The sequence below is a fragment of the Lactuca sativa genome, chromosome 4, assembly GCF_002870075.4.
Source record: "Lactuca sativa cultivar Salinas chromosome 4, Lsat_Salinas_v11, whole genome shotgun sequence".
NCBI classification, from domain to species: Eukaryota; Viridiplantae; Streptophyta; class Magnoliopsida; order Asterales; family Asteraceae; genus Lactuca; species Lactuca sativa.
The window spans coordinates 124,078,312-124,090,049 of record NC_056626.2 but is presented as its reverse complement, the minus strand read 5'-3'; positions in this window follow the sequence as shown (position 1 = coordinate 124,090,049).

Below are 11,738 nucleotides of genomic sequence, written 5' to 3'. Positions count from 1 at the left end.
TCACCAGGTTTCAATTAGACAGAAACTAGGAATCATGCAACTTGTATTGTATAATGAATGAGAACCTTCATCTTTGGTAAATTAAGACTAATTCCTTGTTCACATATAGATGTGAGTCAAGTGAAGGACTAGGGGATCTAGTACACACTGTTGTGTACTGATCAGGTCCACCACAAAGAACAATAAGACTATTCGTCATGATTTACTAAGAGTTTAGTGAATATGATTATGCTTACAAGATTAAGTATAATTCTGAATCCTTAAAAAATTTCCAATGTATAGCACGATGAATAAGAAGAATCAAATAGGCAGAAAGATGAAAGTTTCTCCAATATGAAAGGAAAGGAGAATACTTTACTATCATGTTTTATGATCATCTTAATGATTATGATAACCATATCACAATTGATCATCTAAGGACATATTAGTTCATTTGTATGGCTAAGAAGAGGAATTGGGAATTATTGAAATGGTTAAATCAATTAAGGTGAATCATACTTCATTCCAAAATCAAGTCTTAGATTCATACTCCGAGATTGTGCCCCGAGTGACATGTATTAATAGGCTTAGAACACATCATGAAATGTGGAGTAAGAAATGGTTCTTGCTCTTACACATTTGAAATTGTTAGTTGTGATGTTTAGATAAGACAAAGACCAACTAAGACCAATTGAGTGAAGTTTAATCTTGATAAGAAAAAGCACTAACTCTTGAATATTTGTTTGTCAAGGAATGTTTTTTGACAAGAGAATCTTATATGTCAAGAAGTCTGTGGGTGTCTTAAAAGATCTTGAAAAGTTCAAGAACTAATCAAGAATAAACCTATCGTTTATCACTAGCACACGACTTGAGGTTGAGTTACCTATCGTGTTGACATATTCTTGTTTCTGTGCTCATTCCATTTAAAGTTGACTATGCATGTGAGTTCTATGAGTTCTCAATTGTTTTCATAAGGCAAAGCACCTTGATCAGTGAAAGTTCTTTGATCGATAAGGGTGATCTCCTCAAAAACTTGGAAGACATGGTAGGCCCTTGTGCTATCAAGTGGCATGAAATTAAGAGTGAACAAGTTCAGTCCATATGAGTTTGAATCTGCCATAGAGCTTATCTAATAATAATGGTAGGAAATGACAGTTTTACATGGATACACCATAAAATCTAAGTGACATAAGGTTTCTATCCAATTCAAGAAAATAATTGTGAGGAAACACTTTCACTAAGTAGATTTTAAGGAGATAGCAGTTGTGTTAATTACGTTCTCAAATTTGATTATAATTACAACATCCCTCTTCATATTTCGAATGGTAAGAAATGGCAAATAGTTTGAATATTCAGAACTTATTGTTGTAAGTTCTGAATAGTTTAGACACACATATGAGCTTTCTTATAAAAGGTGTATGAGCTTAGATAAAGGCTTGTAGAAGCATCTCGCATCATAAATCTGAACTTTCGTAAGAAAGTCAATAAGTATTAATTTCTAGAAGTCCATCTGATTTCTGAGTATATGTCAAAGCTAGTTGGAGCATAAGTGTTATGCTAGTAAGAATATAATTATCATGGGTGGGAGCATGACAATTATGTGAATTGTTGCAAGTTAGCAATACTAGTTATAGGAAACAAAGGTTACAAATTTGCAAAGTTGCAAAATTTCAAAAATTGTTTTGCTATAACAAGGTAGAGGATACTTATACTTCACTTCAAATCTAAACGTTTTGATTGAAGTTTAAATCAAACTTAGTCATAAGCATATATGAATATCAGATTGAAATGTTTCAACATTGAAAATTCTATATATGGAAATATTATACCAAAAGATTGGTCAATTATCATGTCTTTATGTAAGACATTATGAATCGTATCCCATATGCTTCGGGTATAAGATCGATTGCATATGCTATAATATTCACGTGTTCTGTTTTTCCAAATGCCTAGGGCATTAAGAGGGAAAAGGATTAGAACTGTACATGACTAAGGTGGTTAAACAACTGTCAAGGAAAATCCAAGGTTCACTAAGGATTGGTTGCTTAAGGACAGTTGGAAGTATAGTAATGGATGGACCATATTGACATTATTATAATGAGTTGTCATATAGCACATATGGAAATGTTTCCATAATGGGAGATGGATATTAAGAATCTATTTATGCAAGAAGGATGTTCAAAGGAATGTACTTTGAATTTGAGACTTTGCTTCCTTGGAATTTTTTTGTTATCAATCTCGAAAGGAATAATGTGTAATATCGTTCACAAAGTCTGTGTGACTTTTGTACCTCGACATTACAAAAGGATCATTACATGATAGTGGCAAGAATTAGGTGTTCTTACAATAAGGATTTGGAATTATGAAATGAGCATCATTGAAATGTTTTCAACTAATATATATCACAAAGTAATGACCATAGTTAAACATAGTGTGCATGCTTGGAGCATGGGATAACTTTTGTTTTAATTCAAGTATTAAGTTGATTAATCGAAACAATATACGATGAATAATGTGTAATTAATATGGTGATTAAATAAAATGTGTTTTATTTATATTCAAAAGTTTTGAGACCATATTGGATTCAATTATTCTTGTGTTTCACTTTGCATGTTTTGACTTCCCGAATAATAAGATTATTCAAACCATCCACAGTTGATCATACTTTGGAAGTGGGTATTGACGCAAGACTGTCATGAATCCGTCTGTAGATTGTCTAAGTGTTAGACATAGCACAAGTTTGCTACAGTATTCATGAGTACTCCTATAATAAGATCTGAGTATTGGATTAAACCCACGCTCATCTGAATCACTTCATGGGTTTCATCACGCATGATTGTGAGATGATAATATCTTATATTCTTGAAACGGAGACATATAGTTGCAGTTTACAAGTCGGTTGCACATTCATGATATGTAAACGCAACAGTAACTTGGTGTTATAAAACATATTGTTGTGTGTGATTTGATGAGTAAGTAGAGCAAGCATATGAGTCGAAGTTTATCCGTTCCTTATACCCTAAGAAGGATAAAAGCGATATTTGTGGACCCCTCAATGATTTAGTGATGACACCTTAAGCGCTTGGCCAAAGCCTGGACTAATTTGATTTGTTCAAATTAGTCGGTTGTCATAAATCGATAATCGGGAAACAACACATGGACAGAGAGAATGATTATAATCCTTGTATCATGTCTATACGATATCTAGAATGGAGGAATATATGATCCCTTATCTAACGGACGCGTCAGAGTTCGACAAAGGCTTTTTAAGAGCTACGATTGCTAATTGGATTTTGGAGTTGTACTTGTAATAATAGTTATTAGACTTATCCAAGTGGGAGACTGTTGGATTAGGTGTCTAAGCTCATAACTATAATTGGTATGTACTTGACCCGAGAGTAGCATGGTTCATTTCGGGTTGCCTTCACCAGAACAATTTGATAGGATGGATTTTGAGAAAGAGGTTATTTGTGATTTATTAATATATTATAAGTATAATATATCAATTGAGAAATCATATTACTTAATTGGTATTGATCAAGGACTAATTTGGAATTAATTTAGTGATCAAAAGAGACTAATTAAATTAACGAGGACTGATTAGGTAAATCAGTATTACATATAGTTTGGGCTAATGATCCATGTTGATTTAAATGGACTAAGAGTTAGTCCAAAGAGCTTATCATATGGATTATTGGATTCTAGGCCCAAGGAAGTGAATTAGGGTTTACAAGTTGAAACCCTAGAAGTTCCACACTATAAATGTAACCCATAATGCACCTAAAATTGGTCTAATGATTCCTAGTTGAATCCTAGCCTATTTTATATCTTCATGACCTCTCTCTCATAATCCTCCATTTGTTCATGGTGTTTGTGACTTGTTTGAGGCATCACACTTGGGGTGATACGCTCTTAAAAGGCCAAGAACTACAAGCTACAAATAAAAGGTATTCTTCTAACTAGTTTTTATGTTTCATGTATCAAAATTGCATGCTAGTTAGGCTTCATGCTTTGGAAAATGAATATTGCACGTATAACTAGAGAAAACTTAGATCCAAAGCATTAGGCTTGTATGTGCAACATAGGAGTGTTATAGTACATAAAACCCATCAATTTCTTAGTTCTAAACGCACCATATCCTTACTTTTATAGTGTTCTATCAGCGATTTACAATAGAAGTCTTACTAAAATAAGTAAACAAATACAATTTCACTTTATGAGGTTTATAGCAACACTTCTAATGAATTTGTATAGTGTGACCCATACCGGGTCCTGCTATAATCACCTAGTGTATAAAAGTTGTATATAACCAAGATCGAATAGACCTTCAAATAAGTGATCTTACTCTAAGACCACAACCAAACAAGGAACATGAAGTAAAGTGAAATCACAAATTCTAAGTCTATAAAATCTTAATTATATATAACCCTAACATATACACTTAGCAATTATATATCTACCAGCAAGGGTCCTTTGTATTCATACAATTGATTCTGGTAAGAACGTCCTTATCGACTATTAGTTTATATAACTATCGAGGCCTAAATATTGTTGTTCTTGTGCTATAGTGTCATAAAAATACTCCTATAGTATTTTTAACTTTATGTTTGGTTTTAGAGTTTCCATTTGTATATAGAGTTGGTAATTTTTAGACTCGTTGTTCACCATGACTTTTCCTAAACACATGTTGGTTGTATCTCAAATAAATATAGTTGATCAGGCTATATTTATCCCAAATATGACTACATAACTATCCAGGCTTAACCGCAGCATCCAACTTATCTAAATACTTTTATGTAGTTCTTACTGTGATATTGTTTCTGATATGTGTGCATGTATGTGTACTTTTACAAAGATACTTTTATTTTTAAAAGTATACTTTTAGTCAGAGCATTTAAGCCTCATTGTATTTATAGTTGTATATCTTGTGTGGTTTGATATACTTAGATCACTATAAACAATACTCTAATAGCAATCTGTCACACCCATAAACCAGAACGTTGGAAATGTTAAGGGGCGGATGACGTCATGTACAACATCATAACAATTGGATAATAGTAATCAAAGTACAAAAACCATCATATTGATAATGTATAGTTTTTACATTTTCGTTCAAATCATTGTATACTTGACACCAAAAGTATATAGCAAAAATTAAAAGACATGACACTATGATGCTCCGTCCTCTCAAAACCTGTGTTGATACCTATCTACTGATTCCCTGAGAATACAAGTGGTTATGAAAAGAGCATAAACAATTAAGTTGGTGAGTTCACAAGCATTTTTGTATTAGAAGCCTGTCATCTGTTCCTTGAAAATGCTAGTGTGTTCTTCCAGAAAATCCTATATTTTCTGTTGTAAATGAATCATAATCTTAATACCCTAAGACCAAAATGTGTATATGTTGTACTCTGAAATAGTATGATGTAGTTTTAATTCACATAAATCCATAAAATGAATGTTTCCAGAGATGTAAGTTTCTCTGTATTGGAAAATAATATATTGTAGTTGTACTTGTATGAAACTTTGTGAATGTATGTGCCTGGATCCACCAGCTGTACTGTAAAATATTATATTGTAGTTTTATTATTAAATAAAACTATTTGAAGTTATTTATGTATTCGTACACTAATCGTATTGTTAATACCAAATTGTGAGTTATGATAACCATGCTTGATGACCTAAGTTGGCCTGATACGATGTTCTTCAGGCGTCGTAATTGGTACAACATTTGTCACACCAGGCCTGCCGGCCTTACTGTAGCTAACAATTTAGGTGCGGGATTGTCATTCTCGTATAGATCTATACACAAGTGTCACGCTCTGCCTGTAGGAGACTCTGGTTATAATTCAGGAATTTTTTCGGTACTTGGATAAGTACTTGAAGGTGTGACTCACAAAGATATATTGACGGTTACGTGTAAAATAATGAAAAGCCATTTTGTAATGAATAAGTCGTATGTATGTCTCCTTTCATAGTGTAATCGTAGTGTACATAATTATACTTTTATATAAATATTTTTGTACAGTATCTGTGACTAGTAAAATGATATGTATGTTCCATAAAAAAAATACCTATTATAGTTTAAAGTGTATGTTCTATTGAAATGAAAACCTTTTATTTTTAACAACTTTGTACGTTTGTATTCATAAATCTGAGATAAAAGATATTTCATGAATTTAACATTTTTGTACAAACGGTAATAAAATAAGTGCGAAAATATCTTTTTTGCTCGACGTGTTAGAAAAGGGTTAAGTTTTAATGAAATAAAACTTTATACTTATATATATAATGCATATATGATTAAGATTGAAAAGACAGTCGAATAAATGATTATAACCTAAGCCCACAACCAAAAAGGAACATGAGTTAAGGCGAAATCATTAATTCTACGCCTGTAGAATCTTAATTAACTATATATATATATATATATATATATATATATATATATATATATATATATATATATATATATATATATATATATATAGGTAAAAAACAGTTTGAAATAGTTTGAATAACAACACAAGATTCCTTGTGTTTTACTTGTATTCCCCCCTAAAACCTTGAAAAATCGTGAAAACATAGGGTTATGAACTCACCTCGGGTGTGTTCTTAATTGGGTAATGGTGTGAGTGGCAATGTTCCTCGGTTTAGAACACGTATAACATATATATGTAAATTAGATAATTAGTAATAAAGTGTTTTATAAACATTAGGGGAAAATAGGAAAACTTACCAATTAATACCTAAGAATTAATTTAAGTGATTGTTCTTCCTGGGAAATTTTGTTGAATGTGTTGTTGGGATGTTTGAAGATGTACTGGGAATGGTCTTTAAATAAATGAAGATTTGAAGGATTTTTTATGATCCTTGAGAGCAAATGTGAGGAATTTCGAAATGAAATGGGAACTTTGAGCTTTGATTTCGGTTATACTGTATATATATATATATATATATATATATATATATATATATATATATATATATATATATATATATATATATATATATGGGGATAAAAATTTATTTGACATGTGCATTGGGAGGTGTATTTGGAACTTTGAGCTTTGATTTCGGTTATACTGTATATATATATATATATATATATATATATATATATATATATATATATATATATATATGGGGATAAAAATTTATTTGACATGTGCATTGGGAGGTGTATTTTATACCTTAGAATAGTATGCCGCCGTTTAAAAGTGGTTTTTTCGGTCTTATTCCCACCAAAATCACCTTGATTTCGGTCCAAGCTCCAACCGAAATCAAGGTTTTCGGTCTCGCAAGCTTCTAGCCTAGAGTTTTTGATCCATATGGTTTTCGGTGGAGGCTTATTTCAGTCTAGGATTCAACCGAAATCACCTTCCTTCCGGTCTAGACCCAACTGAGAACTATGTTGATTTCGGTACAATGTTTTTGCGGTCAAGAGGGTTTGCGGTCTAAGAGGCATATCGGTTAGGGGTGTTTTCAGTTCCAAAATGAATCACAAATAATGATTTCGGTTTTGATGGTTTTTTATTCCAAAAACTGAAAACCTTTAATGTAATGTAAATTTTCATTATTAAATCAAATAATTTTAATTATTTTGACTTTTGTTTGACATAGTTGACTTGATTTGACTTTGGTTTGACTTGTTTGACTTTTATTGACTCTCTTTGACTTTTATTAACTTGAAATCACCGGTTGTTACATTATCCCCCCGTTAGAGGGAATTTCGTCTTGAAATTATTTCTAAAGTGGTACTCATGAACTAGGGAGAAGATGTGAGTACTTTTGTTTCATTTGATTTTCCCATTCCCAATAATTCAGGTCCCTGTTTGGTATTCCACCGAACCTTCACTATTGGTATATGGCTTTGTTTCGTTTTCTTGATTTCCCTGTCCATGATTTCCATAGGATCATCCACGAAGTGTAGGCTCTCATTTATCTCGATTTCATCGTGTGGGATTATAGGAGTTTCGTCAGACAGACATTTCTTTAGATTGGATACGTGGAAAGTGGGATGTACGTTACTGAGTTCATACGGTAGTTTGAGTTTGTAAGCCACCGGGCCGATTCTAGGAAGAATCTCGAATGGTCCGATTTACCTTGGATTTAGTTTTCCACGTTTCCCAAAACATTTCATTCCTTTCCACGGTGATACCTTTAACAGGACGCGGTCACCGACCTGAAACTCCAAGGGCTTTCGTCATTTGTCCACATAACTCTTTTGTCGGTCCCTAGATGCTTTTAGTCATTCCCGAATTTGGACGATCTTCTCTATTGTTTCTCGAATGATCTTGGGACTGGTGAGAGTGTTGTCAGGTACTTGTTTCTTTGCTAGTTGTGTATCATCTACTTCAGCTCAGCACATAGTGGATCTACACTTACGACCATAGAGGTCTTCAAATGGAGCAACTTTGATGCAAGTGTGATAGCTGTTATTGTACGACAATTCGACGAGTGGTAAATGGGTATCCTAAGCTTTACCAAAATCTATCACACAAGCCCTCAACATGTCTTCCAGCGTATGAATGGTTCTCTCGCTTTGTCCATCAGTCTGTGGATGGTACGTTGTACTCATGTCGAGTTAGTTCCCAAGGACTTTTGCAAAGATTGGCAAAACCGGGAGGTAAATCTACTATCTCTATCGGAAATAATGGATATTGGCACACCCTACAATCGTACTATCTCTTTAATGTACGTCCTAGCTAATTTCTCAATCTTGTCGGTTTCTTTTATTTCTAAGTCGTCTGAGAAAGGTCCTGAAATTCCTTCGCCAACTGATGCACCTCAATAGTTGGTGCAAAATCGGCCCTAAACCGGGTCACAAACTCATCCCAAGTCATTGTCTCTAAGGCTTCGACTTCCAAAGCGAAGTCTGCCTCCTCCCACCAATATCGGGCTCTGTCATTCAGAAGACAGGAGGCAAATATGACCTTTGACCCCTCGGGGCATCAACTCGTCCAGAAAGCATTAGCCATAACCGCTAACCATCTCCTACTGGCAATGAGGTCCTTCTGCCTGAAGATCTTGGGAGCTCCATAATCGCAGAACTCACAGAATGAAAGAGTGTGAGCTTGAACAATAGTCATAACCTCAGTATGGAACACGCCTAGAAGCTCATCTAAAATCTCCATTATCCCTACCTTGACCGTACATAGAATCACCGGAGTTTGCTCCAAAGTACCGCAGATAATCTCTGGTTGGATGAACTCCCACATCCGCTCATCGATCGACTCAATACCTGCACCTGAGCCATAACCAAAACCTGAATACCCTTCCTGAATGCTCATCACCATTCTAAAAAACAAACATGCAAATGATCAACACATAACCATGAATCCTTATCCAACAGGCTTCCTAGATTCTCCGTGACTATCATCGATTCGAGTATGGATCCTATGCTATCAGTAGTATGGGCCCAATGCTACCTTCCACACATATTCATACTTTCCTCAAGAATCATCCTAAATACTCCAAGTCACCATCTTAAACTAATACTCCAAGTACTCGCTAAACAGCGCATGCCAACCCACTACAGCACATCCTAGGTTCCGACCTCACCCTGCCATCAGCTGCTGAAGAACTCCTAATAATGTTAGTTAACTACTTCATGAATACAATCACATGCATCAAAAGTTAGATAATCCTTCAAGTGAAAGACTCATCCCTACAACGGTTAGACTCAAACGAGAGTTGTGCAGTAGGGTTAAATCTGTCACTCTGAGATTATTTAACCTATGACACATGTGACTTAACATATCCAATCAATAGTTAGCTCACATAATCATGAGTCCTACAAAGCACAAAGCAAGCAACATCCGTGCGGTAACACTCCAAGTCACAGCTAAATAGATGACATCTCAATCTCGCTTCCTACCAAGAAAGATTTCAAATCTAGCATAACATCCAATTCCTCATAGGCTATAAGGCATCACATATAAGGCCAATCCATTCACCAAACATTTCTGCAACTTAGTAACGGGAAACGTGCTATGGATCTAACTAAACAAATCTGAAAGATCCAATCAATAAGCAACCGGCCCACCCAGACCAAAACCCTGAAAGGACCGATGTACCTGGGGCAACCACCACACAACTTCCCGTCATCAGATGCATAAGGAACTTCCCCTAACATCCTCTAACTAGCTCAATAATACAATTACATATCGTGGACACCAAATAATTCTTCGAATGGAAGGTCTCACAATACAACGGTTGGACTCAAACAAGAGCTATGCAATAGAGTTAAAACCTAACCTTCTAAAATTATATATTTTCAACAATATGTAACTTAATATACTCGCTTACTAGTTAGTTGAGGTTAATGGAAACTCCTAAAAGCATAAAGCAAGCAACACACTAGCATCGAGTAATCGGAACAAGCATAACCTAAACATGCCATCTTATCGCTGACTGTTCAATACTAGCATGCAAGTCTGTAAGCTCATATAGTAGGCATATAAAGGCATCTCTCGTAGTATTCTATCATGCAAATCCTAAGCAGATCCTTAGCCCTAATTAGCATGTGATTCAAAAATTCATAAATCAAAACATATCATAAACATATATGGGTATTTTGGGAAAGCTTACTTGAGCTCGGCAGATTGCATGCACCACACCCTTTTTCTTTTATTAGCAAACCCTTTTTATAAATCAAGCATATTCGGGTTGCTTGTCAACCCAATCGGTCTATTTCGACTGGATACCAGGTCTATGTTACCCCTACTACTACCACATAATATCATAACAAAATCACATAACCATCAAGCAAATACATGCATAACTGTCAATGTCACAAATACAATCATCACACTACATTATAAACTAGTAGACCGACATTGGTGCCTTTGTCCCATGGATACTGCGAAGGAAGACTCACCTCAAGCTGTAGAATCACTCGGATAAAATCTCAGTTTGTTGATCCGGAAAATCCCCGTGCTAACATCATCAAATAAATATCCCATTAATAATTGGATCACGACCCATAATCTAGGTTAATTGTCTAATATCCAGGGAAAAAGACCTTTCTACCCTTTGCTCAAAAGGCCCAAATTCATTAAATGACATCTCAAGGCCTAATATGGCCCAACTTCCTAATTGGGCCCAAAAACCATCATGGGACCAATATCAAGAAAGCCCACAGACTATCTGTCGCCCAAAGTCAAAAGTCCAGTCGCCCAACAAGGCCCAAAATGACATTCTAGGGAGTACGCCCCACGTACTCAACCATGAAGCATAATTCACAAGTTGTTGATGTACGTCACTCTCATTACACTGAGCGTACTCCCGCACACCCAACGTACTCTTCAGAATGCCAAAATCCTACCAAAAAATTATTAATGGTTAAGACAAAGACTCCCAAACTCATATATGAACCTAAGGAGATGTTTTAACATGTAAAGTTGCTAACTTTACTCCATTGCATGGCTTAATGGGACCAAAACCTTAATACAATCCATAATAAACACCCAAACTCATGCATGCACCAAAATAACTCATCATGATGACATTTTTATGAACAAGGAACCTCCTAAATGCCAAGATCCAATATTCTAAGCTCTTGGAGTAGCTCATACTCACAAGGATTACTCTAAGGACCAAAATGAACCTAAAATACTCCATAAACTAGATCTAACATCTAGATTCATCATGTTGGAAACTTTATACCTCCAGAAATGCATGAAATACCACCAAAATCCTAGATCCAAATGATTCAAGTAATCCCACACCTCTCCCAGGTAATCTAAATTACATTA